Raw genomic sequence first — 25,354 nt, forward strand, 5'->3', positions numbered from 1 at the left:
TTTCTTCCAAGATACTGAACAGCTGAACGGATTGAAATGTGACAATGAATCCACTCAGAACTATGTATGTCACACATGCTGCTGTTCCCTTTTCTCATATCAAAGTGTGTTTTGACCGTTAATCGAACAAACCTAGATATTCCGAGACATTTCAAACAGTTGTCAGATTAAACAAATGATAAAACGAGTCCAACATTGCAGATTAAGTTAAAAACAACATGTCTTCAGCATCACAGCTGCTCGCGCTCCATCTCCTATGCAGCGGCGTGTGTTTGAACGGTACCGTAAAATGACACCTGGCGTGTGAGCAACCCGTTAACGGACTGAAGCCATCGGTTCGAATTGGAAAAGGAACATAATCAATACAGCAATATAATGCGGGCTCTATAAAAGTGCTTTTGGAGTCTTGTCGTTCTGCAGGAAATGACAACATCTGTCCATCTGCGTCTCGAGCGCCAACAGAAGCATTTACATTGAATTAGCCGCGGAAGTTTATGACTCCCTCAGGGTGATTTATAATGATCTCCGCGAGCTTCTGTATTTTTAATCAAAGCTTCAGGAAGACGACAGTTGCCTCAGGTGAATGACTTCACATGTAATGGCAGCTTTGATTGGTTACAGGTGTAATGGTGTATCATGTTGGCATTTCTTCAGATTTCTGTATGTGTTGTTGGACGCTGGATGTTGTCCTCCTTAAACCCCTAAACAATGGCATGATATGGTTTTAATGCTTACATTCCAAGATATTATAATATTATGTTCAGCCTTAAAGTTGAGAGGACATTTAGTGCACCTAAAAATCAGCAAATCAATGCGAATTTCTTTAGATTTTAGTATAGTCTTTTTTCTTCTAAAATGTTGGTTATTTTTCTCATCAAACCTCTGAAAAGGGTAAACAAAATGATATGGTATGGCTGCTGAGCATAATGTCCGGTAAAAATGCACGAGGGGAAACTCCAAAAAAACACAATCTGAACCTCGGACGCCTTCTAGAACTATCTCTATTTCACTAATGAATGTTCGACTGTGATTTAAAGCCACAAACACGAAGGCTACGTCTTTTTTTTTAGAGGCTAAACATTTTTTTAAAAGCCAGATGCAGATTTGCATTTTCACCCAAAGGTGCATGCTCTTGTTACTCCGGCAGATAAACACTGCTGCTGCTCTGTGAGGATGCGACTGCGACTGAATATACTTTAACAGTGGCAGAAAACTGAGCTAATGTGTGAAGAGAACCCACGAGGGAAACGGCTGTCTGACCATAAAACACAATCATAGGCTTTCTAGAAGCTTTCTTATGACACTGATGGAGGTTCAACTGAGATTTAAAGCCACACACATGAAGCCTTCATCTTTTTTTGAACCATTTTAAAACTCCCCAATAATCTAGCTGCAGATTTACATTTTCACCCAAAGGTGGATGCTCTTGTTACTCCGGCAGATACACACTGCTGCTGCTGCTCTGTGAGGATGTGACTGCGACTGGCTTGAGAGGTTTTGAGAAATGCTCAGAGCGAGAGGGTTAATAAACTGTAGAAAACGAGGCTTACGCCCGATAACATGCACGAGGGAAACTCCAGCAACCACCATCTGAACCTCGCGGGCTTTCGTGAGCTTTCTAGAACCATTTTTTCTGACATTAATGAATATTTAAAGCAACAAACATGATGGCTATTGTAGGTCCTAGAACACCACAAATAAAGCCAGCCGCATATTTGCATGTTCACCCAAAGGTGCTCCGGCACATGAACTCTCCGCTGAGGATGTGATTGCGGCGGGCTTGAGGGGTTTTAAGTGTCTTTGTGTCACAAAGGAATACTCAAAGCTGGAGGGAACGGGGGGGTTAAAGGTCAAGTGTGAGGAACAAGCAACACCGCCCATTTTCCCACGAGCGCTCCCACCAAAAACATCTCTGAGTTTCTCACGGCGTGCCTGTAAAGGGTGAGTTCTTGTCGGACCACAGCGGAGGCACACTACTATACAGCCCACTCTCTGTCAGGGAGAGGCAGATGCGGTTTGCATGTAAATCCCCGACTACCCCCCCCTCCCCTCTCCCGTGGAGCAGGTCTTACGCCTCTCGCAGCTCCGGGGAGGACCGGAGGATCTGGACGGACTGGATTCCTCAGAGTTGACGCAGGTCTGCATCAGCACCTGCTCCTCTCGCTGTCAACAGTTTACCCTGAAACTCCACCATTCATATCGGTTTACATGTTCACAGCACCACAGGAGAGGGGGGGGGTTACATGGCTACAGGTGCCCAGGAGGGGTTCATGTGTGCATTGCTGTTGTATCGGTGCTTTTCGCGAGTCCCTGAAGGCAGGCGAACTCTAATATTACAGAGGGAAGAGTGTAACGAGGAGCTTTTCTTTCACTGCCATTTTATATTCTCCTCCACACAGTCCCTGCAGAACTCTTTGCATGAAGACGTAATGACCCCCCCCCCCCCCATGTGTGCATTATAGGGAAACTGTGCACTGTACCCCCCTCCCTGAACATGCACTGTACTGTATTATTCCCCAGCTCCACGCAGAGGGACCCACACAGGAAGCTGCTTTTTATTACCGACAGACATGGAGGTACTGTTGAGGACGGAGGGGATCGATACGGATCGATAGCACTGTAGTGTAATATAGGTGAAATACCCATCAGTGGAGATTAGACACTGCATATGAGCATGCAATCGGTTTTAGACCAACAAGTGTTTCTGTTTAGAGCTGCTTACAAAACGCCTGCTTCTCACATTAATGAGTGTTTCTTTAATTAAGTGCTCATTTAGGCGGAACATGGAAGTCTGGGTGTGTGGTGCGCGAAGCCGCTCCTGCATGGGATGTGTCCAATACGGCACCGGGGTGTTGTTGTGTAAAGACCTGATCATGATAAGAATTGAGTGGAGAGAAGTTCCTACCTGGACCGGGTGAGAGCAGCGCGCGTCCCCAGCTTTGAGCGCTCCAGCCCGGCTACAGGCTCCGCTCCTCCTCGGTGCCCACACGGAGGTGAAAAAAATTAAAATTAACAATCCACAACACTGGGGGAAGAGAGCTTAAAACAAACAATCCAGTCGGACGGATAGCTAGGGTGGGTTATTCCTCCACAATTTCCTCTCTCACTATTTTATTTCTGTCCAGTTTTTTTTTCTGTCGTGACCAAAAAGCTGTGCGTCAATCCGGCAGAAAACACCCGTCCGGACCGGGGTCACTTTGCACTCAGTGGGTGTTTCACCACCGGGTTTGTACCGACAGCATCCTCCGCTGATGGCACGCTTCTTTGGGGATGTGGTGGTGGTGTTGGTGGAGAAAAAAAGGGGGTAAAAATGTTTAAAATCACCCAAGCAACAAACACTATGTCCGGTATGGGAGTTCCAGCAGCGGTTAGTTTCCACCACGACGCGCAGTCACCGTTTTGCCGCTGAACTCTTTCCGCTGCCGGTCCTCAGGACGCGCTGCACGGAATGTGAGGAGAGAGTGGAGAGATGGCAAAGGACTGCGCTCCTTCCCTCCCTCTCTCTCCCTCCCTCCCCCCCCTATACTCTCTCTATACACTGTACACATGGAGGCGGAGCGAGCATCCACCCCAACAACTAACTCTGGATCTCCCAACATTTAGTCCTTTTTTTTCTTTTTCCTTACAGCACTTGGCAACGGCAACAGGGATGCATGAACACATCTGAAATGTGGGATTTATTTTTTGGCACAGTGGAATTTTAACAAAACATTTTTACATGAGTGAATGGATGGGAATGAATACATTAAAACACATAACAAATATATTAACATATATTGACACTCGAAGTAAAATAAACCAATCTAATCATCTAAACATGTTTTGCTTCTTGTAGTCTATACACTGTAATGTATATCGCACTTTTTGAAACTCTTCATTATCCGACAACATCAGGTTTATATATTCAATTTAAATATATTTAACATTACAAATATCTATTCTGAATAATGAGTACTTCGGTTTTTTGTTACTTCAAGTATGTTTTGATGCATATCTTTGTAATTTTCCAATGAATACGTGATGTTTTACACGGTGGTAGCTACTCCCGTGGGATCTGAGTGCCTCTCCCATTTAACGGAGATTGTTTCAGTGCAAAGGAACAAAAACATGTATTTGACTCCGGTACAAACAGCCACACACCCACTGTCTTCGCTCTTTTCCCTTTTCCACCCGTAACCACAGTGCATCTCCCTCAGTCTCTCTCTCTCTCCCTCAGTCTCTCTCTCTTTCCCTCCCTTACCCTCGCGCTCTCTCTCTCTGCTCCGCTGCAGCCTCTCTCTTGCTTTGAGCGCCACCTACAGGCCGGAAGTGGCACTATGAGGAGGAAGAGGAGAGGCGGGAGAAGAGAGGAGAGACACGTATAATAAAAATAATAACATATATATTTTTTTAATATAATGTATTCTTTATTCATTTCCTTTCCTTGTTTTCTGTCCATAATGCACCAGTTCTATCACTATATGAACATATATGTGCCTTTTTCTAAGAATACAACAAATTATAAATATATTAAATAATAGGGTAAATAAGTGGGGACATTAATGACATGCTACTTTAACATAACAAAGCCATTTGTTTGTGTAATACATGTGTTCCTGTCTTTAATGCCCTCAGCACAGATTTGCCTTTTTCTGAAACATAAATATATAAAAAACAGTGCCTGGTGTAAAGAAGGCCATTATTGCTGCAGTGTGTGTTATGTGAACGCAGCATGTGGTGTTACCCAAAAGCAGCTTAGCACTGTGATATTACACACACACACACACACACACACACACACACACACACACACACACACACACACACACACACACACACACACACACACACACACACACACACACACACACACACACACACACACACACACACACACACACACACACACACACACACACACACACACACACACACACACACACACACACACACACACACACACACACACACATATGGATTATGGTTGTTGTCTTTTTTTGCATATGGCCGCTTCAGTTTCAGTTCAGCTCAGGGAGCTAATCCAAACGCGTCATAAATGAAGAATTAGACATTAATGGGAACACATCACTTTTAGAGTGTAAACAAAAATATGTTCTGGTTTTTAATGACAAGAAAAAAAACATGAAAGCCATATGTAACATGATGTTATAAAAACACTTTGACCAGTTCAAAATTCATGCATTCAATAATCTAAGTGTAAAAAAGTACCTAAAATGATTTTAAAAATACTTTAAATAGGAAAAATTAATGCAGTGTTTATGCAGTAAGTGGACATACAGCACATGTTTCTTTTGAACTGTTATTGTCTTTATAATACAGTAGTAACAAAACGGTTTCTCTGCATCCTGTGTTAAGAGCAGTGGGCTGCCATTTTGAACGGCGCACGGGGAGCAGTGTGGGGAACGGTGCCTTGCTCAGGGACACCTCGGTAGCACTTAGGCTTGCCGGGACTTGAACTGGTGACCTTCCAGTTGCCAACATGATTGAGTCCTTACATTTTGGAGTTTCTAAATATAGTGCTTTAAGGGGGAAATGACATCATATGGAAATATTTGTCCCATTTAAATTGACATATTTTTATAATAATCAGTAATTTAATAAAGAAATAGATTTGGAATTATAAAGAGAAATGTATCTTTAGATATAATATAATAAATAATTACGATAATATATTTAATATTTATCTATTAACTTGTTTCTATTTTTATTTATTTATTTTCTATTTAAAGGGGACCTATCATGCAAAATGCACTTTTCGATGTCTTTTATACATATGTCCACACAGCAGCTTTACAAAAAACTTGAAAATCTTGGAGCTGGGCGTGTCTGAAAGCTTGGGGATTTTATGCGAGCAATATATATATATATATATATAAACTCCCCAAACAGGCGAAAACCTACCAGTTTCACCCACTGTCTCTGCCACCTCCCTCCATGCCTGGTTCCTCCGGTTTGTATCCCGTTAATAGTTCTGGTCTTAAAGAACCGGGTGATTTGCTACCGTAACTTCTCGTTTGGAATATGAGGAAATGAACTGCGGTCTGGTTCTCCCTGCTTACACGCGGTTTGATTGGCTAGCGCTTCTACTGTCAGATTTGCATAGACGTGTTTGATTGGCTGACGCTTCCAGCTCAGCTTCAAAAGTTGAACATTGCTCAACTTTGGAATCCTGGAAATCTTGGACATCCTGGAAATCTTCGCTTCGCTCCCCCACAATGCAGTTCGGCGACAAGCGAGGCAAAGTGACGTCATCCCCATTCAAAGTCAATGGGCAGAGAAGCGTTGGAAGCGTTGGAAGTTGCTTCTGAAGCTGCTGTGTGGACGTACCGTAACTATACGCAGTGTGTAAATAACTCACGCAGCGTCAGAAAATAAAACCCTCTCTCTTTTCCTCCGTACGCAAATCTTTTAAAAACGGGGGTACAACGAGCGGATACAGATTTGCTGCCGATCTGACGTCAAATCGACCCACAGAGAGGTGCTATCAGAAACAATGCCTGACGTGTTTTGGACGTAATCTCGTCTTCGTTTACATTAGCAAGCCTCGCTAACTAGACCCTCCAGAAAAACGCGATTTACGGCATAATCAGCAAAATGGCGCAGATTTAAAAAAAAAAAAAGCCGCATATTTATTAAAAGGCCGCATAATCCCCGCATTTTTCCACACAAAGTTGAGAAAAAAATAAGTTAACTCGTGAAGTGATGATGATGATGATGATGACGATGATGATGATGATGACGATGATGATGATGCGACGTCATCAGCTCGCGCATCACAGAAGGTAAACAACACCGTAGAGTGAAGGTGTGGAACACACACGAGAGAGAAAACACCAAGGTGAAAAAATCGAATCCATCTCTTTTACCGACGAACATTTCTGCTAAAGACCGGGCAAAGCAGTTCCCCGATGTCTCGCACGAAAGTGGGGGGAAACTATTCTGCACCCCGTGCAACTGTGTGTTGGAGCATAAGAGAACATCGACGGTGACGACCCACTTTGATTCACTCAAACATTATAAAATGCTTTCTGCTGCTGCGGACAAGAAAGCCAAACAACTCACGTTCACCGAGGCATCGACCTCCAAAACCCGTTCGAGGGCTGCAAGAAACGAGGTGAGTCGCCTACAAGATTGAAGCTGGTCAGATAACGAACGAGTAAATGAAAACAGAATGAGGCGGAGAAGTGTGTGTGTGTGTGTGTGTGTGTGAGAGAGAGAGAGAGAGAGAGAGAGAGAGTGTGATTAAAATAGCCCAATTTCTTTTACAATAAATATACATTGAATGTGTTTAATTGAATAGTAAAGGGGTTTAACGTTAGTGGCAGGTTGTGTGTGAGAGAGAATAAATAAGACAGCCCAATATTTATTTTTTCCGCATATTTCGCAACTTCCCGCAATTTCACCGCATAAAATCACATAACACCCCGCATGTTTGATCGCATAATCAAGGATTTTAGCCCGCGTTTTTCACTCAGAGCTAACCTGTCGAGCATATGTGTTTAAAAAGCAGGATATATAAAAAAGGAACTCACCTTGTGATAAACCCGCAAGAGAAAACGCATTTGAGCTCCATACTGTTTCAAAAATAATCCTTGATGTGGTTTAGAACAGGATGGCGTTTTATCACAGCAGAATTTAACTTTATCTCCGGTAGAATTCTGATCAGGCATTAGCTCCGCCTCCTCTTTTTTTTCTTCTTCAAGATAAGGACCCACAATCCGCGCTGCAACGGGTGATCTGTTTGGTATTTTAAGTAAAAAGCTTCACAGACATGTTTTGTATAGGTACGGCCCTACATGTTTCCAATATAGCATGATAGGTCCACTTTAAGTTACATCATATATTGTACTATACATGAGCTGTATATACAACATTTACCAACTTCTATTATGTAAAGTTCTGGTTTGTACTCAGATGCTTTACCATTGTGAATAAAATGTAATATCTAAAAAAGGAAAGTACTTCAGACAGTTGCCGTCTATTTCTCGAGCTTCCCCATTTACCTAATTTTCCTTAGAGGAGGTAGGAGACATTAATCAAAGTCTCAAGAGGAGGTTTTATTTTTATTTTTTCATGACATCTCTGAGAAATATTTACCGTAGCTTCTTCACCCGCCTGCTCATCAAGCTCTCTTTAAATAGCAGTTAGTACTTTCTGTTAATTACAGAGACATTCAGGTCACAGCGCTGGGAGGGTGGAGGAGGATTCACACACCCTTTATTTACCCCTTTATATACCACCACATTCCTCTCATCCTTAAACATGTTACTGTGGAGGAACTCTCACGCTTTTATTTTGAAAGGTATCAGGGCTTGTTTGCATTTTGCAGGTCATTTTTTGTGTTTTTTATTGGATTTTTTCTGTACTATTACTTTATTTATTTCAAGATATGGCGACTTCTCCAAGGCTTCAATTTCCAAATATTATATATATTTTTTCCCACAATTTAAACTGTAACTCCACTTTTATTTTGAAAGACCTTTTGGCAAGTATTTTTTTGATATTTTGTGTTGGATTTATTTATTATTATTATTTATTTTTAATTCATTTACTTATTGATTTTTTGTTATTAGAATTTTTGTTCTCACATGGATATGACTACTTCTCCAAGGCTCTTAACATTATACACTTTTTTTCCGATTTAACCTCTAACTTTAACTTTACGTGCTCACAGGTCTGAGTCGCCGTCATCTTAAGGCTTGGACACACCAACCCGATTTTGGCCGTCGATAGATGTCGATAGATGTCTGGCCGTCCTGTCGCCCTACTCAGATTGGTGTGTCCCGCACCGTCGTGTCTTTTCGGCCCTGCCGACACCTTCCGCCGCCGATTCGACATGTTGATTCGGGAGGCTGTCGGCTAAAGGCCGTCGGCCAAAGAAACCACTCTGATTGGCTGTTCAGCTTAGCGAATCAGTGCATGAGAAGCGAAACGGAAGTGAGGGACCCAAACAAACGATTAAGAAGGCAAATGTGAGATTTCATTTACATTTTATTTATTTATTTAAGTTATACTGTTCACTTTTTGTCAAACAGTATATATATTTTTTTGTGGCTGTTAGAAATAAAGTTTTTGGAGCTTAATTCAACCGACTAAGCCTATGTTTCCGAACGGACAAATAGAACCCTGTCACACCAGCTCTCGACTCAGGTTCGGGAAAGCCCCGTGAGCTTCTCGCTGTAGAGTGAAAATGGAACGCACACGCTATTTGTTGTTTGTTTATATCACGCAGTCTGTTCTTCTTCTCTCGGTGTGTCACACAGTGGCCGTTTCTCAATCGGGAGGATGCTGGCTTGGTAGTCGCGTACTTCCAAGTCACTTCCTTCAGAAACGAAGCAAGTATGCTTCCAAGCCACGGCTTCGGAAAACGAAGAAGAATGGAACAGGCTAACAAGTGTGCCACTCTCTAACGGTTTCAACATAAACTGTACCGAAAATAAATACCTCACGATGTCTATCTAATTATGAACTTGCTTTACTTTCACGGAACACATTTTTGGTGATAACAAATGTAACAAAGTAACACATTTACCAACACTACACATGTTCTACGCCAAGTGGCCAATCACCATGAAAAGGTACCACACACACACACACACACACACACACACACACACACACACACACACACACACACACACACACACACACACACACACACACACACACCACAACACACACACACACACACACACACACACACAACACACACACACACACACACACACTCACACACACACACACACACACACACACCACACACACACACACACACACACACACACACCACACACACACACACACACACACACACACACACACACACACACACACACACACACACACACACAGACCTTGGCTCCTGTCCACCAGCGTTTCCTGTTTCCAGATTTGTTGAGTATTTGGATTTTTTTTATTTAAATGTTTTGTAATTGGTCTGATAATGTTTCTGTGTTTTTTTCAGCAATTAAAACTGAAGCCAGCAATTATGAAACCTGCTTTATGTAACACAGACTACTTTCATTTGGTGTGTCGCACAAACACACTAACAGATTTCACTGAGGACGAGCGGCTCACTAATTGGGAAAAATAAACAGCAGACTGGTGAGATTACAGGAAGCAGGGCTGGGTTTAATTTAAAATGTCTATATTAGGGATCTGACAGAATAAAGAGAACACATAATGATCCGGGGTCATAATAATCATCATAGACTTTGGGTCTTTAAAAGCGATTCTGTATTATACAGGGTTTTTAATGCAGAAGCACTTAGGAAAAATTAACCAAAACAGAGCTTTTCCTCAGGGAAAAAAAAACATGTTAAATTAAATAAAAAAATACATATTTATGGCTTTGGTTCTGGTAGAGATAAATAAACATTTCAATAGACACCACTAGGGTGGCACAATGAATAAACAACATGAAAACAACATACAAATTGCTCAGACAACATCAATTCTTGCACATGTAACATAAAAACGTGAACACATGACATGAAAATGTGCAAACAAGATATGTAAACACACAGAAGACATTACAAATGTAAGTAAAATATAGTATTTTAGTGCTGCAGAGATGTTGTATTCTAAACAATGTAATAAAATACCTTGGTTAGATTCTCTTACACATGACTTCACGTCACAACCGCTAAGCTAAAGGTGGCTAATGATGGGCAATAAAGGAACTGCAGCACGGTCACATGACTTCACGTCACCACCGCTAAGCTAAAGGCGGCTAATGTTGGGCTATAAAGGAACTACAGCACGGTCACATGACTTCACGTCACCACCGCTAAGCTAAAGGCGGCTAATGATGGGCTATAAAGGAACTACAGCACGGTCACATGACTTCACGTCACCACCGCTAAGCTAAAGGTGGCTAATGTTGGGCTATAAAGTAACTAGAGCACGGTCACATGACTTCACGTCACCACCGCTAAGCTAAAGGCGGCTAATGATGGGCTATAAAGGAACTACAGCACGGTCACATGACTTCACGTCACCACCGCTCAGCTAAAGGCGGCTAATGTTGGGCTATAAAGGAACTACAGCACGGTCACATGACTTCACGTCACCACCGCTAAGCTAAAGGCGGCTAATGATGGGCTATAAAGGAACTACAGCACGGTCACATGACTTCACGTCACCACCGCTCAGCTAAAGGCGGCTAATGATGGGCTATAAAGGAACTACAGCACGGTCACATGACTTCACGTCACCACCGCTAAGCTAAAGGTGGCTAATGTTGCGCTATAAAGGAACTACAGCACGGTCACATGACTTCACGTCACCACCGCTCAGTTAAAGGCGGCTAATGTTGGGCTATAAAGGAACTACAGCAGGGTCACATGACTTCACGTCACCACCGCTAAGCTAAAGGTGGCTAATGTTGGGCTATAAAGGAACTACAGCACGGTCACATGACTTCACGTCACCACCGCTCAGTTAAAGGCGGCTAATGTTGGGCTATAAAGGAACTACAGCATGGTCACATGACTTCACGTCACCACCGCTAAGCTAAAGGAGGCTAATGTTGGGCTATAGAGGAACTACAGCACGGTCACATGACTTCACGTCACCACCGCTAAGCTAAAGGAGGCTAATGTTGGGCTATAGAGGAACTACAGCACGGTCACATGACTTCACGTCACCACCGCTAAGCTAAAGGTGGCTAATGTTGGGCTATAAAGGAACTACAGCACGGTCACATGACTTCACGTCACCACCGCTAAGCTAAAGGAGGCTAATGTTGGGCTATAAAGGAACTACAGCACGGTCACATGACTTCACGTCACCACCGCTAAGCTAAAGGTGGCTAATGTTGGGCTATAAAGGAACTACAGCACGGTCACATGACTTCACATCACCACCGCTAAGCTAAAGGCGGCTAATGATGTGCTTTAGTCGTCTCCTTTAGACACTTGTTAGCAACTGCTATTTTTAAAATCACTAGTGGGATAACTGATGTATTTACTGATAAATGTGACATGTTCGACTCCTCTGCTCTGTTAACAAAGCCCACTGTCTGGTTGGAGTGAGTGAAAGCGAAGCAGCAAACAAAGTCGTCGATACTGGTTAGTGTCCCTCTCTTCCCTCCATTTGTTTTTCCTCGTCTTCCTCCTGAAGACATGCATCGGCAGGTTTGTCTCTGGGGGAGTTTGAACCTCTGAGCTCCACTTTGTCTCCCAGCATCCCTCTGTGTGATTAACCCTCCGGCCTGTGTGCACCCCCACTGATCAGCCGTAATATCCTCATCAATATTCTCCTCTGGAGCTCGGCTGCAGCCACATTCATAATGGTAGTTATGAAGTTTGGTTAAAGTTTCCTTTTGGTTCAATGGGAACATTTTCGTTTCATTATTTTGTTTTTATTTACAATTTTATATAGATAGAAATAGTTAGACTCAATGTATTTTGTTTAACATGTTCACTATTCTTTTTTTATATGTGTATCTCTACTTATGGCATGGAAGCGTACACACAACATGAATTCTTGCAAATATGAATTGAAATTGTGCAAACTAGACATTACACACATGTGCACACAATCGAGTGGCCTGTGTCCGTCGTCCATAACATACGCCTGCCCATACCATAACCCCACCACCACCATGGGCCACTCGATTCACAACATTACCCTACCCCTACCCCTAACCCTAATCCTCCCCTCACACCAGATACTGACTGGTTTTCGGACCCCCCCAGACCCCCCCAATAAAGCAAAAATGCACGTTTCAGAGTGGCCTTTTATTGTGGCCAGCCTAAGGCACACCTGTGCAATAATCATGCTGTCTAATCAGCATCTTGATATGCCACACCTGTGAGGTGGGATGGATTATCTCGGCAAAGGAGAAGTGCTCACTATCACAGATCTTTTCAGATTTGTGAACAATATTTGAGAGAAATGGTTATTTTGTGTATATAGAAAATGTTTTAGATCTTTGAGTTCATCTCATGAAAAATGGGAGCAAAAACAAAAGTGTTGCGTTTATATTTTTGTTCAGTGTATGAAAACATGCACATGTGAATTGAAAATGTGCAAAGAAGACAAAATAATGTGCACAGGTGAACTGAAAATGTGCTCACAAGATGTGTCAACACACAGAAGACCAAAAATGTGCAAAATTGAAATTCAGACATCACATGATAGTTATGGGCTCAGAACAGTCTCATAATACACACATGCACACAGAAGGATCCACACTTGTGTGTTTCAATGCACACACAAATGTGTTCCATTCCATATACATGTAAATAAAATCCAAATACAGAAACAAGTTTTACATTATGTATTTTTGATCCTCACATATTTGTTTTCCGTTTAAAACCTCTGCAAACACAAACCGCTTTCTGTGCACGGATCGCTGTGCATTCGTGTGTGGGTTCTTTGAGACTCCCCTGACGGTCAGCCGATTCGTACTTGTAATTTTTTCTATCTATAGCCAATCAGATGTCTCCTTCATTCTAAGCCAATCACATGAGCACGCCCCCACGAGGGTAGGATTTATTGCGTTCATGACACTTCATATACGCATTTTGCGTATTCAGCTTGCTAAACAGAGGGCGGAGCTTCAGGTGATTATGCAGAGCTGCTGATTGGCTTAGAATTGAGGAGACATCTGATTGGCTATAGATAGAAAAAATTACAAGTACGAATCGGCTGACCGTCAGGGGAGTCTCAAAGAACCCACACACGAATGCACAGCGATCCGTGCACAGGAAGCGGTTTGTGTTAGCAGAGGTTTTAAACGGAAAACAAATATGTGTGGATCAAAAATACATATGTAAAACTTTTTTCTGTATTTGGATTTTATTTACATGCATATGAAACGGAACACATTTGTGTGTGCATTTGAAAAACACAAGCGTGGATCCGGAAATACAAGTGTGAATCCTTTTTCGGATCATGAAATACAAGTGTGAATCCTTCTGTGTGCATGTGTGTATTATAAGACTGTTCTGAGCCCATAGATAGTGAACACAATTGAAATGAACTTGTGCAAAGAAAACATTAAAACGTGCACACACTGCATGAAAATGAAGATTTGTTTAGACGTTGTCTCGTCTGAATGTCACCCACCCATTTATCTCTTTATCTGTGTTTAATATTACAGAATAACTCACTGGAGGCAGCGATTCATTACAAACTTTATTTAAAAATAACTCAGCTCCAGGCTTGTCACCTAATGGAAAACACGAGACACAGAAGCAGAAAAAGAAAATGAGAATTATATTTTTATCGCAATTAGGCAACAAAATCTGACATTATCTCATCTTTTTGTTATTTCTTCATTTTAAATGTGCAGGATACGTTTTCCTCGAGCTGTCAAACCTGCCGACTGCAAGCAACACGTGAGCAGGAACATGAAGCTAATTATCGTGATATAAAAAACAACAAAAGTTATTATAATCCTCCACAGACAATCATCATTAATCATATGACAAAGAGAAACTGTGCTGTTCTGCTCCAGCGGTTTAAAAAAGGACGTTAACCGCGAGTCCCACAGAGCATTTCTGTTCCAAACATTTAATCAGAGTTTCTACAAAGTTAAACTGGATTCATCCAAGTGGTCCAAAGTGAAGGTGTCAAGGGGGCAAGGACAAATGGAAATGTGCTGATAACAATATTAATTATTGAACGGAATTATTGAATTATTAATGCCAGGGAACTGAATGAAGCAATTCAATGGATATATGAAAGTAAAGCAGAAAAATACAGGGTCCCAAATGAGGCAATCGAGGGAGTGATTTGTCATTTCAGAGCACAAATTACTCAATTGAAGAAATTATTATTTAAAACTTCCCTCCAGACACCGGCACCACTAGCACCCCCCTCCCCAGCGCGTCACAGTTTCTCCGCTGCGAGGCTCCACTAGCACCCCCCTCCCCAGCGCGTCACAGTTTCTCCGCTGCGAGGCTCCACTAGCACCCCCCTCCCCAGCGCGTCACAGTTTCTCCGCTGCGAGGCTCCACTAGCACCCCCTCCCCAGCGCGTCACAGTTTCTCCGCTGCGAGGCTCCACTAGCACCCCCCTCCCCAGCGCTGTCACAGTTTCTCCGCTGCGAGGCTCCACTAGCACCCCCCTCCCCAGCGTGTCACAGTTTCTCCGCTGCGAGGCACCACTAGCACCCCCCTCCCCAGCGCGTCACAGTTTCTCCGCTGCGAGGCTCCACTAGCACCCCCCTCCCCAGCGCGTCACAGTTTCTCCGCTGCGAGGCTCCACTAGCACCCCCCTTCCCCAGCGCGTCACAGTTTCTCCGCTGCGAGGCTCCACTAGCACCCCCTCCCCAGCGCGTCACAGTTTCTCCGCTGCGAGGCTCCACTAGCACCCCCCTCCCCAGCGCGTCACAGTTTCTCCGCTGCGAGGCTCCACTAGCACCCCCCTCCCCAGCACGTCACAGTTTCTCCGCTGCGAGGCTCCACTAGCACCCCCCTCCCCAGCGCGTCACAGTTTCTCCACTGCGAGACTCCACTAGCACCCCCCTCCCCAGCGTGTCACAGTTTCTCCGCTGCGAGGCTCCACTAGCACCCCCCTCCCCAGCACGTTACAGTTTCTCCGCTGCGAGGCTCCACTAGCACCCCCCTCCCCAGCGTGTCACAGTTTATCCGCTGCGAGGCACCACTAGCACCCCCCTCCCCAGCGCGTCACAGTTTCTCCGCTGCGAGGCTCCACTAGCACCCCCCTCCCCAGCGCGTCACAGTTTCTCCGCTGCGAGGCTCCACTAGCACCCCCTCCCCAGCGCGTCACAGTTTCTCCGCTGCGAGGCTCCACTAGCGCCCCCTCCCCAGCGCGTCACAGTTTCTCCGCTGCGAGGCTCCACTAGCACCCCCTTCCCCAGCGCGTCACAGTTTCTCCGCTGCGAGGCTCCACTAGCACCCCCCTCCCCAGCGCGTCACAGTTTCTCCGCTGCGAGGCTCCACTAGCACCCCCTCCCCAGCGTGTCACAGTTTATCCGCTGCGAGGCACCACTAGCACCCCCTCCCCAGCGTGTCACAGTTTATCCGCTGCGAGGCTCCACTAGCACCCCCCTCCCCAGCGCGTCACAGTTTCTCCACTGCGAGGCTCCACTAGCACCCCCCTCCCCAGCACGTCACAGTTTCTCCGCTGCGAGGCTCCACTAGCACCCCCCTCCCCAGCGCGTCACAGTTTCTCCGCTGCGAGGCTCCACTAGCACCCCCCTTCCCCAGCGCGTCACAGTTTCTCCGCTGCGAGGCTCCACTAGCACCCCCTTCCCAGCGCGTCACAGTTTCTCCGCTGCGAGGCTCCACTAGCGCCCCCCTCCCCAGCGCGTCACAGTTTCTCCGCTGCGAGGCTCCACTAGCACCCCCTCCCCAGCGCGTCACAGTTTCTCCGCTGCGAGGCTCCACTAGCACCCCCCTCCCCAGCGCTGTCACAGTTTCTCCGCTGCGAGGCTCCACTAGCACCCCCCTCCCCAGCGTGTCACAGTTTCTCCGCTGCGAGGCTCCACTAGCACCCCCCTCCCCAGCGCGTCACAGTTTCTCCGCTGCGAGGCTCCACTAGCACCCCCTCCCCAGCGTGTCACAGTTTATCCGCTGCGAGGCACCACTAGCACCCCCCTCCCAGCGTGTCACAGTTTATCCGCTGCGAGGCTCCACTAGCACCCCCCTCCCCAGCGCGTCACAGTTTCTCCAGCTGCGAGGCTCCACTAGCACCCCCCTCCCCAGCGCGTCACAGTTTCTCCGCTGCGAGGCTCCACTAGCACCCCCCTCCCCAGCGCGTCACAGTTTCTCCGCTGCGAGGCTCCACTAGCGCCCCCCTCCCCAGCGCGTCACAGTTTCTCCGCTGCGAGGCTCCACTAGCGCCCCCCTCCCCAGCGCGTCACAGTTTCTCAGCTGCGAGGCTCCACTAGCACCCCCTTCCCCAGCGCGTCACAGTTTCTCCGCTGCGAGGCTCCACTAGCACCCCCCTCCCCAGCGCGTCACAGTTTCTCCGCTGCGAGGCTCCACTAGCACCCCCTTCCCCAGCGCGTCACAGTTTCTCCGCTGCGAGGCTCCACTAGCACCCCCCTCCCCAGCGTGTCACAGTTTATCCGCTGCGAGGCTCCACTAGCACCCCCCTCCCCAGCGTGTCACAGTTTATCCGCTGCGAGGCTCCACTAGCACCCCCCTCCCCAGCGCTGTCACAGTTTCTCCACTGCGAGGCTCCACTAGCACCCCCCCTCCCCAGTGCGTCACAGTTTCTCCGCTGCAAGGCACCACTAGCACCCCCCTCCCCAGCGCGTCACAGTTTCTCCACTGCGAGGCTCCACTAGCACCCCCCTCCCCAGTGCGTCACAGTTTCTCCGCTGCAAGGCACCACTAGCACCCCCCTCCCCAGCGCGTCACAGTTTCTCCGCTGCGAGGCTCCACTAGCACCCCCCTCCCCAGCGCGTCACAGTTTCTCCGCTGCGAGCCTCCACTAGCACCCCCCTCCCCAGCGTGTCACAGTTTATCCGCTGCGAGGCTCCACTAGCACCCCCCCCCCAACTCTGACTGACTTCCCGTGTTCCTGGTTGCAGTGGACCTGGAGGTTTCTGGTAGTTTGTTCCAGATATTTCACAATATCTCTAACCAAATACTCACATTCCTCGACCCCTAGTCTTCCCGTGAAATTATAGTTATTTTGACAGTTTACTACCCTTTTTATATTCCTTTCATCCTTCTCTTTCATCCATTGCATCACCAGACAACACATGTTTTCCTGTTTTACTGTTACCCGAACCCATCTCTGACATTTAAACCACTTTTCTTTTCAATTTCCAGAATTAGGATTTTGAAACCTGTTTTAAGACTTCCCTTCATGCATGATTCAATAAATAATATGTGGACACAGATTCATTCTTAGTCTTTCTACCATTTGTGAAACCTCACTCAAAGCGGCAGAGGAATTAAATAAGGATTTTTAACCTAAATATAAATTCTATCTGTTAGGAACTGGCACTAACATACAAGACTCAGATAGGGTTGCAAACATCATTAAGTCTCTACTTAAGGAACATAAAGGATTGCTCTCCTAAGAGGCAAAATGTATCAAAAGGAAACTGCAAAAAAATTGAATGTAATAACAAAGTGTCGTGGATCCGATGTACCACTCAAAACATTAAAGAATAAAACAAAGAGGAATCAATAAAACGCAGACACAGAGATGGTTTAAGTTAAATATGATATTTCTGTACATCATTATAAGAGACACATTACCTTGCAACAAAGGAGTCGATAGAGTAATGCCCTTTAGTCTCAGAGAATCTCAGAGCTTATACACACCTCAAAGTGCATGCGTATTGTATTGCATGTTCTGTCCCCTCAGTCTTTAAATAATTATAGGTTTCATGACACTTTTCTCTGCTGATATCACACATACCAATGTAGAGAAATGTTGGCTACAGAAATAGGTATTCCTCCTTTTGGAAACTAAATGGATCTCTTGAAGACACAAGACAAACTGGCACAGGACAAAGGGAGATGAGGACTTTAATAGTTCAATCAGGAGAGACGGTTTTGATGAAAGAATACATATTTATTGCCAGGAATACACAAATAAATGTAATGGAGTTTTGGCGGTTAGGCCCCGTTGTGCAGGAGTATCATTCGGGAGGGGAGAACCGATCCGATGAATACTGGTGGTGGTGAATGGATAGTTGGGTTCGGTCTGAAGGGGAGGGGCTTAGCTTAACCCTGGATCCAGAGGGACAGGAGGTGAAAAGGGGGGGAGGGGGGTTGCGTCGAGTCACCTGAAATGACAGCTGTCAGAGGGGAGAGCAGATTTGAAAGGGTTAGCGGAGCGCTGTGATAGGCTTTTGAGAATAGAGCGAAGTGATTGGTTAAGCTGGGGAGTGACGCCCCCGATCACTTATTGAGAGGAGAGAGAGTAGTTACGTGGACATAGTAAATGGATGAGAACAGAAGGTCTTCCTGGTTGAATTTGCGCTGAGCTTCATCTGTCATAACAGTCCTATTTAATTTTTTATATTTTGCTACGTATTCTTCTTCTGTGCCTTTGTATGCACCACACAGACCAAAGCAAATCCCTCCTACGTGTACACCTACTTGGTAATAAAACTGATTCGGATAAATTAACAAACATGACGGGATGTTACACTGTCCATGTACAGTTGTCACCAGAATCAGAATCATTTATTAAGTATTTAACCGTCACAGGTTATGTTGCTCCATTTTAGAATGAAATGAAAATAAATACAATTAAAAAGAATAATCAAAACATTTGAATAACATTCTGAGTTCAAGTGCAAAACAAATTTAGAAGCATTTAAAAAAAAAAAGATAAAGTACAACTGAAATTAAATAATTATATTTAATACAAATGAAATAACAACAACAATTAGATATTAATATAAGAATAATCAATACAAAAATGAAATAAAGATTTATATATACACAAGAAGTTAAAGTAAAAATGTCCACATTGTACTTCAATATATAACATAATTATACATGCTGGTGTATTAGTATTAACATTTTTTAAATACCTAACACCTAAATACACTTAAAATATTTAAATGCAAAATAAAAGTTAACTATATTTATCTAATTTCCATGTAATGATCTGTGCGGTACAAAGCCATTTTAAGGTTGGAAGAATTAGTGATATCTAAATATTGAGATGTTTGTATTTAAATGCACTGATTTAGCCTCTGTGAGATTTTGAGCAAGGTTTTTCTTGAGGAAATCGAAAAGCTTTAAAAATATTTAGAAGGTGTTTGCTTTTAATGGGGCTAGGCTAGCCGTTTCTACCTGCTTCCAGTCATTATGCTAAGCTAGGCTAAACACAGACCCATCTCTGTACTGGAGTCCAAACCATGTTCCCAGTGTAATCTAAATAAATCAACAAACAGGATTTCCCCAATATGTTGATCCTTTGACCTGGAGCCCAGCAGCAATAACCTGGAGGTCAAAGGTCAGATCTTATAGCTTGGGCTAACTGATTTTCCTTTGAGCAGGAATCTGTTTAACATTCAGCGTCCTCATCTCTCACGGCTTTGATTAATAAACTGTAATCTGCTGCCGCTACCTGCTGCTAACGAGCCAAATTAATTAGACACCGACAGCAAACATCTATCGATAAGATCAGATGGAACTTGATTGATCCCTTAGGGGGAAATCGGCACGTTGTAGCAACACACGGTAACACGAAACCACATAGCTACGATGGGGATTCATTGCACCAATAAATAAAAAAATAGTATGTGAAATGAATAGGAATTAGAGTGTTTATTTCAGTGTGACAGAAGAAGAACAATGAAATGAAAAAAATACAGAAGCTGTGACAATTAATGCCGTATGAAAGAGTGACAAATTGCTTGCACACACACACACCGTTTATAAATTAGATGAACCTCCAGAGGCTTCTGTGTGTGCGTGGTTGTGAAACGTAGAGTATAAATAATTAACCTATGCTGGAAGTTGATAGAAGAAACAGGTTACTCAGAAGGCTCTGAGTAACCTGTGGTGGGGGTTGAGGTATCATTTTGTTTTTACAGCCATGCTAACGGATTGTTTATTGGTCAGTTTGTCCACCATTTTGTTCCAGAGTGAAATATCTTGACTACTGTCGGACGGCTTTCCATGAAATTTGGTACAGCCATTTATTGTCAGCAGACGATGAAACCATCTGACTTTGGCAATTTCTCTGACTTTTCTATTAGCGCCACCTTGAGGTTACTATTGGTGGTTTGGAGTGAAATATCTCAACAACTCTTGGGTAGATTGCTATGATATTTTCACGTTCCCCTCATGCCCAATTGTAAATATTTTGGCAATCATCAGTTTGTTTTATCCACCACAATTTGTTTTTGACTAAATACCTTCAACAATAATGACATTTCCCATGAGCCTATGCTGTATCTGATGTTAAATGTTAATTACCAAATGAAAGCATGCTAATATGGAGAACATTTTTAAACATTGACCATTACCCTAACCATTATTATCTTAATTGTTTATCCCATTACCTTGAATTGATGAAGAAAACTTAGTTTTTTGTCTCCACAGCGAGCGATGGCTAAAATACGTTAACAAGCCTTGATTAATTTCAGTAAACAATAACTGTTTAACAACAGCAACACTTTATTAAAACATAAAATAACTCTTGTAAGTCTCAGTTATCCAGTCAGATGCTACTTCACAAACACATTACCTTTCACTAGGACCTTACTATTTAGATAATTTCCACATAAACAATCTCATGCTAGCATCCCCCCGCGCTATTGTCCTTCTACGCCGAGTTTAATTCAAATTATCAGGTTTTATCCCAGTTTTTTATTTAATTAATTGTTTTTTTATGCATCCAAGGTAACAGGTTGAGCAAATGATATACAAATTATAATTTTTGGGTGTAAACTTCAACATCAGCATGTTAGCATATTGACGTTAGCATACTTACGTTCGCATAGTGACGTTAGCATAGGGACGTTAGCATAGGGACGTTAGCATAGGGACGTTAGCATAGTGACGTTAACATACTTACGTTCGCTTAGTGATGTTAGCATAGGGACGTTAGCATAGTGACGTTAGCATAGTGACGTTAGCATACTTACGTTCGCATAGTGACGTTAGCATAGGGACGTTAGCATAGTGACGTTAGCATACTTACGTTCGCATAGTGACGTTAGCATAGGGACGTTAGCATAGTGACGTTAACATAGGGACATTAGCATAGGGACGTTAGCATAGTGACGTTAACATACTTACGTTCGCATAGTGACGTTAGCATAGGGACGTTAGCATAGTGACGTTAACATATTTACATTCGCTTAGTGACATTAGCATACTGACGCTAGTATACTGACGCTAGGATACTGACGCTAGTACACTGATGCTAGTACACTGATGCTAGTACACTGACGCTAGTATACTGAAGCTAGTACACTGACTCTAGCATACTTACGTTAGCATACTGACTTTAGCATGGGATGAAAATGTTTTTCTCGCATGTCTTTTTTTCTCTGTTTTTGGTTTAATCCTTTCTTATATAGCATATACATCGGCTAGCATAGTGAGGTTAGCATTGTGACGTTAGCATGAGGCTGAAAGCATGGAGTAAAAAAAAGGGGGCACTTGTGTGTATGTATAATTTTTTTAAATGTGTTTCTGTCTCTCTGTATATAAATAAAGTTTGCTTGCCTGTATTGAATATCCCTCTTTTCTAATTCTCTATCTGTAGCCTACATGTGTTCAACCAGCTAAACATGTGCAGCAACAACACTCAATGATTTAATCTGCTCTCTGATATAAAAGCACTTGCGCTGGAACAAACGATTGAAAAGGCTTGTAATTAGTCACATTATGAAGAAGCAGCAAACTATGAGCACCAGCAATTAGCTTTATTCTCTCCCCGTGTATAGAAGCACATGTGATGTATTGGGCAGCAGTGGGGTGTTGATTGAATGTAATATTGTTGATTGTGTGTTGTATGCTGACATTCATTTTTCCTTTATTTCATATTGGTTGCAAGAAACGAAGCTGCAACAATGGTGCGTTAACCGTGTTTCTAAATAATATAAAGCTAATTATAGTACCAGTGTGTGCACTAAAGCGGGACATTCTTTTTGGATATGCATTTGGTTCAATCCATTGAATCTATTTGATGCACTCTTCGCCGAAAAGGACTGTTAATGGTGCAGATTCATCAAAAAGGGTTTCCAGGTGTGTTGCAAAAGGTCATGTACTAATTTATGAATTTGGCCTCGTTTGCTCGGGTTAATTTGGCATCAGTTAACACACATACTCTCATTTTGTTTTGATGAACACACAACAGAAGGCAAATAAGATTCAAAAGTGACTACATTTTGGTTTAAATCCAGCTTTGGTGGATATAATTTATGCCAATGTGGAGTGGTTTAATGGATTTCAAAAAGTGAGGAATGGAGGATTCCTGTTTCTGAGCATTTTTATTTAATACTAGTAGGAAGGCAGTGGGTTGTGCGTTGGTGTTCGGATCAGGTGGTCACGGGTTCAAACCCCACTGCAGTCAGCATGTCGTTGTGTCCCTGAGACACTTCACCCCAAATTGCTCCTGTGGGAATTGTCCACAGTATTGAGTACGTAAGTCACTTTGGAAAAAAGCGTCTAACAAGTGACATGTCATGTAATGTAATGATATTGCTATAGCATGAATAAATAGACCAAAATGGGTAAAAATCAATAGTTCGTCCTCTGGGGATCATGTATATCCATCAATAAACTACAATAAATCAAGCCTCCAATACAGTAATGATGTTATAGTGAAGTTGGTACCATCTCAGATATATTTTACCATTATGAGGTTGAGGAGGGACGAGGATTTTAAGTAGGTAGCTAGGAGTAGCATTTTCCCACAATTGTGCCGCCCTTGGTTTTAAAATAATGTAATAAAATGTGATTATATTTTTCTAATACTCTCTTGATTTATTCATTTTCTTTCTTTCATTTCTCATTTAACTACATTTTGTTGCCCTTACAATTACAATTATTATTAAAAAGTCCTTTTATAACATCATTTGAACCTTCCTGATAAAGAAAGCCATGTCTATGATCCGTAACAGTTGTGAACGACACTGATATTAGCCGTTTTTCGCAAGACAAGGCAAGTTTATTCATATCGCACCTTTCAACACAAGGCAATTCGAAGTGCTTTACAAAAATGAAAGACATTAAGAGCATTAAGAAACATATTGTAAAATAGCATTTAAAAACAGTCATTTAAAAGCAAAGATAATAAAACACGAATAACAAAGGCACATTAATTAAAGTTACAGTGCAGTGTGAGATCTGAAATGTTTAGGTATCAAACCCTCCTTTGGAAAATTGTAATCGCAGAAGCCTCGAATGCACCACTGTCCTGCAGGACCTCCAGAAACAGGAAGTGAGGATTCCTCTTGCCTTGGTTTCCCGCTGGTTGAGCGTTCAGCAGCGAATCACGGGGGTCGATGGGTCCATTAGCAACGGAGAGGACGCCTCACCTTGAGTCCGCCACTTGAAGCGTCCCCTGGCACAAGCCCACGCTAATGGTTCCTGGGTGACATTTAGATAAAGGTGAGAGGGAAGAGGTTCAGCAAACCAGCCGGCGACCTACAACCTCCCGTCCAGGAAGTCAAACCGCAGCCAGTGAGCCTGACATTTCCTCTTCATCCGGCTAATTAACCCGTTAGCCGGATGACCTGCAACACAAAAGATGGAGGAAGAAAGGTGGAGAGGGAGAGAAGAGCAGAGGGGTCGTGTTTGGAGGTTTTTATTTTGGGTTTATTTATAGTAAACTGCCAACTTTATTTATTTTTTACTGGGTTTTGCAATAGTATACAGTTGTAACATCAGTATGTATCAAAGGAGAGTGAGAAATATCCACTGTAAAAGACAGTTCAAAAATCAGCTAAACAACAAAGTAAATAAGGCCTCACATAATGTATATGTACAAACGACATCCTGTCTAAACATCAGTCAGGATTCAGAAAGAAACACAGCACCATCACTGCGACAATGAAAGTGGCAGTGATTGGCATATCCAGCCATGCAGTGGGTGGTTTGTGAACTACCTCTCTGAAAGGTCCCAATGTGTTCACTTTGATGGACTGCCTTCTGAGTGGTTAAACATTTCTAATGGTGTACCACAAGGTTCTGTTTTAGGACCACTTTTATTCTCCATCTACATCAACAGTTTAGGTGAAAATGTGGATGAAGCTACTTTACATTTTTATGCGGATGATACCGTGATGTATTGTGCAGGTCCCTCCATTAAAGAGGCTGTTGTTAAATTAGAGGCTGTTTTTAACATTATTCAGACTCAGCTCTCTGAATTAAAGCTTCTTTTAAATGTGGATAAAACCAAGGTAATGCTCTTTTCAAAAGCTAAAAAGACACCAGAGCCTGTTTTAGATATTGTAACTACGCAAGGAACACAACTTGAAGTTGTTGCCTGTTACAAATACCCTGATATCTGGCTTGATGATTGTCTTACTTTTAAATTTCAGGTCACTAACCTGCTTAAAAAGCTGAGGGTTAGGCTAGGGTTCTTCTTCAGAAACAAGTCCTGTTTCTCGCTTGAAGCCAGGAAAAGGCTAGTCACCTTTTTACCTGTGCTGGACTATGGTGATTTGATATATATGAATGCACCTGCCAATTGCCTGGAAAAGTTAGATGCTGCATATCACAGCGCTCTGAGATTTGTTACTAACTGTAAAGCACTCACTGCACCCTGTATGCCGAGGCAGGTCTGCCTTCACTAACTGTACGGAGGCTCAGTCACTGGTACACGTTCATTTATAAAGCCATGTTGGGTAAACTACCTTTTTATATCTGCTCTCTGATCTCTCGACAAATTGAAAGTACGTATTGCCTGAGATCTCATGATGTGGTTTTATTAAATG

The 25,354-nt window shown here is 43.4% G+C and overlaps 1 protein-coding gene across 3 annotated transcripts in view; it reads right to left on the bottom strand.

Annotated features, from left to right (window-relative positions):
* LOC117453520 (protocadherin-1-like) overlaps nt 1–3,484 on the bottom strand; it is a 222,814-nt gene extending 219,330 nt beyond the window's left edge. For all 3 annotated transcript variants that reach the window (XM_034092342.2, XM_034092344.2, XM_034092343.2), the window contains exon 1: nt 2,906–3,484. The gene's annotated coding sequence lies outside the window, so the exon portion shown is untranslated. The remainder of the gene's footprint in view (nt 1–2,905) is intronic.
* Between the last annotated feature and the right edge of the window lie 21,870 nt (nt 3,485–25,354).

The sequence above is a fragment of the Pseudochaenichthys georgianus genome, chromosome 10 (assembly GCF_902827115.2).
Source record: "Pseudochaenichthys georgianus chromosome 10, fPseGeo1.2, whole genome shotgun sequence".
NCBI classification, from domain to species: Eukaryota; Metazoa; Chordata; class Actinopteri; order Perciformes; family Channichthyidae; genus Pseudochaenichthys; species Pseudochaenichthys georgianus.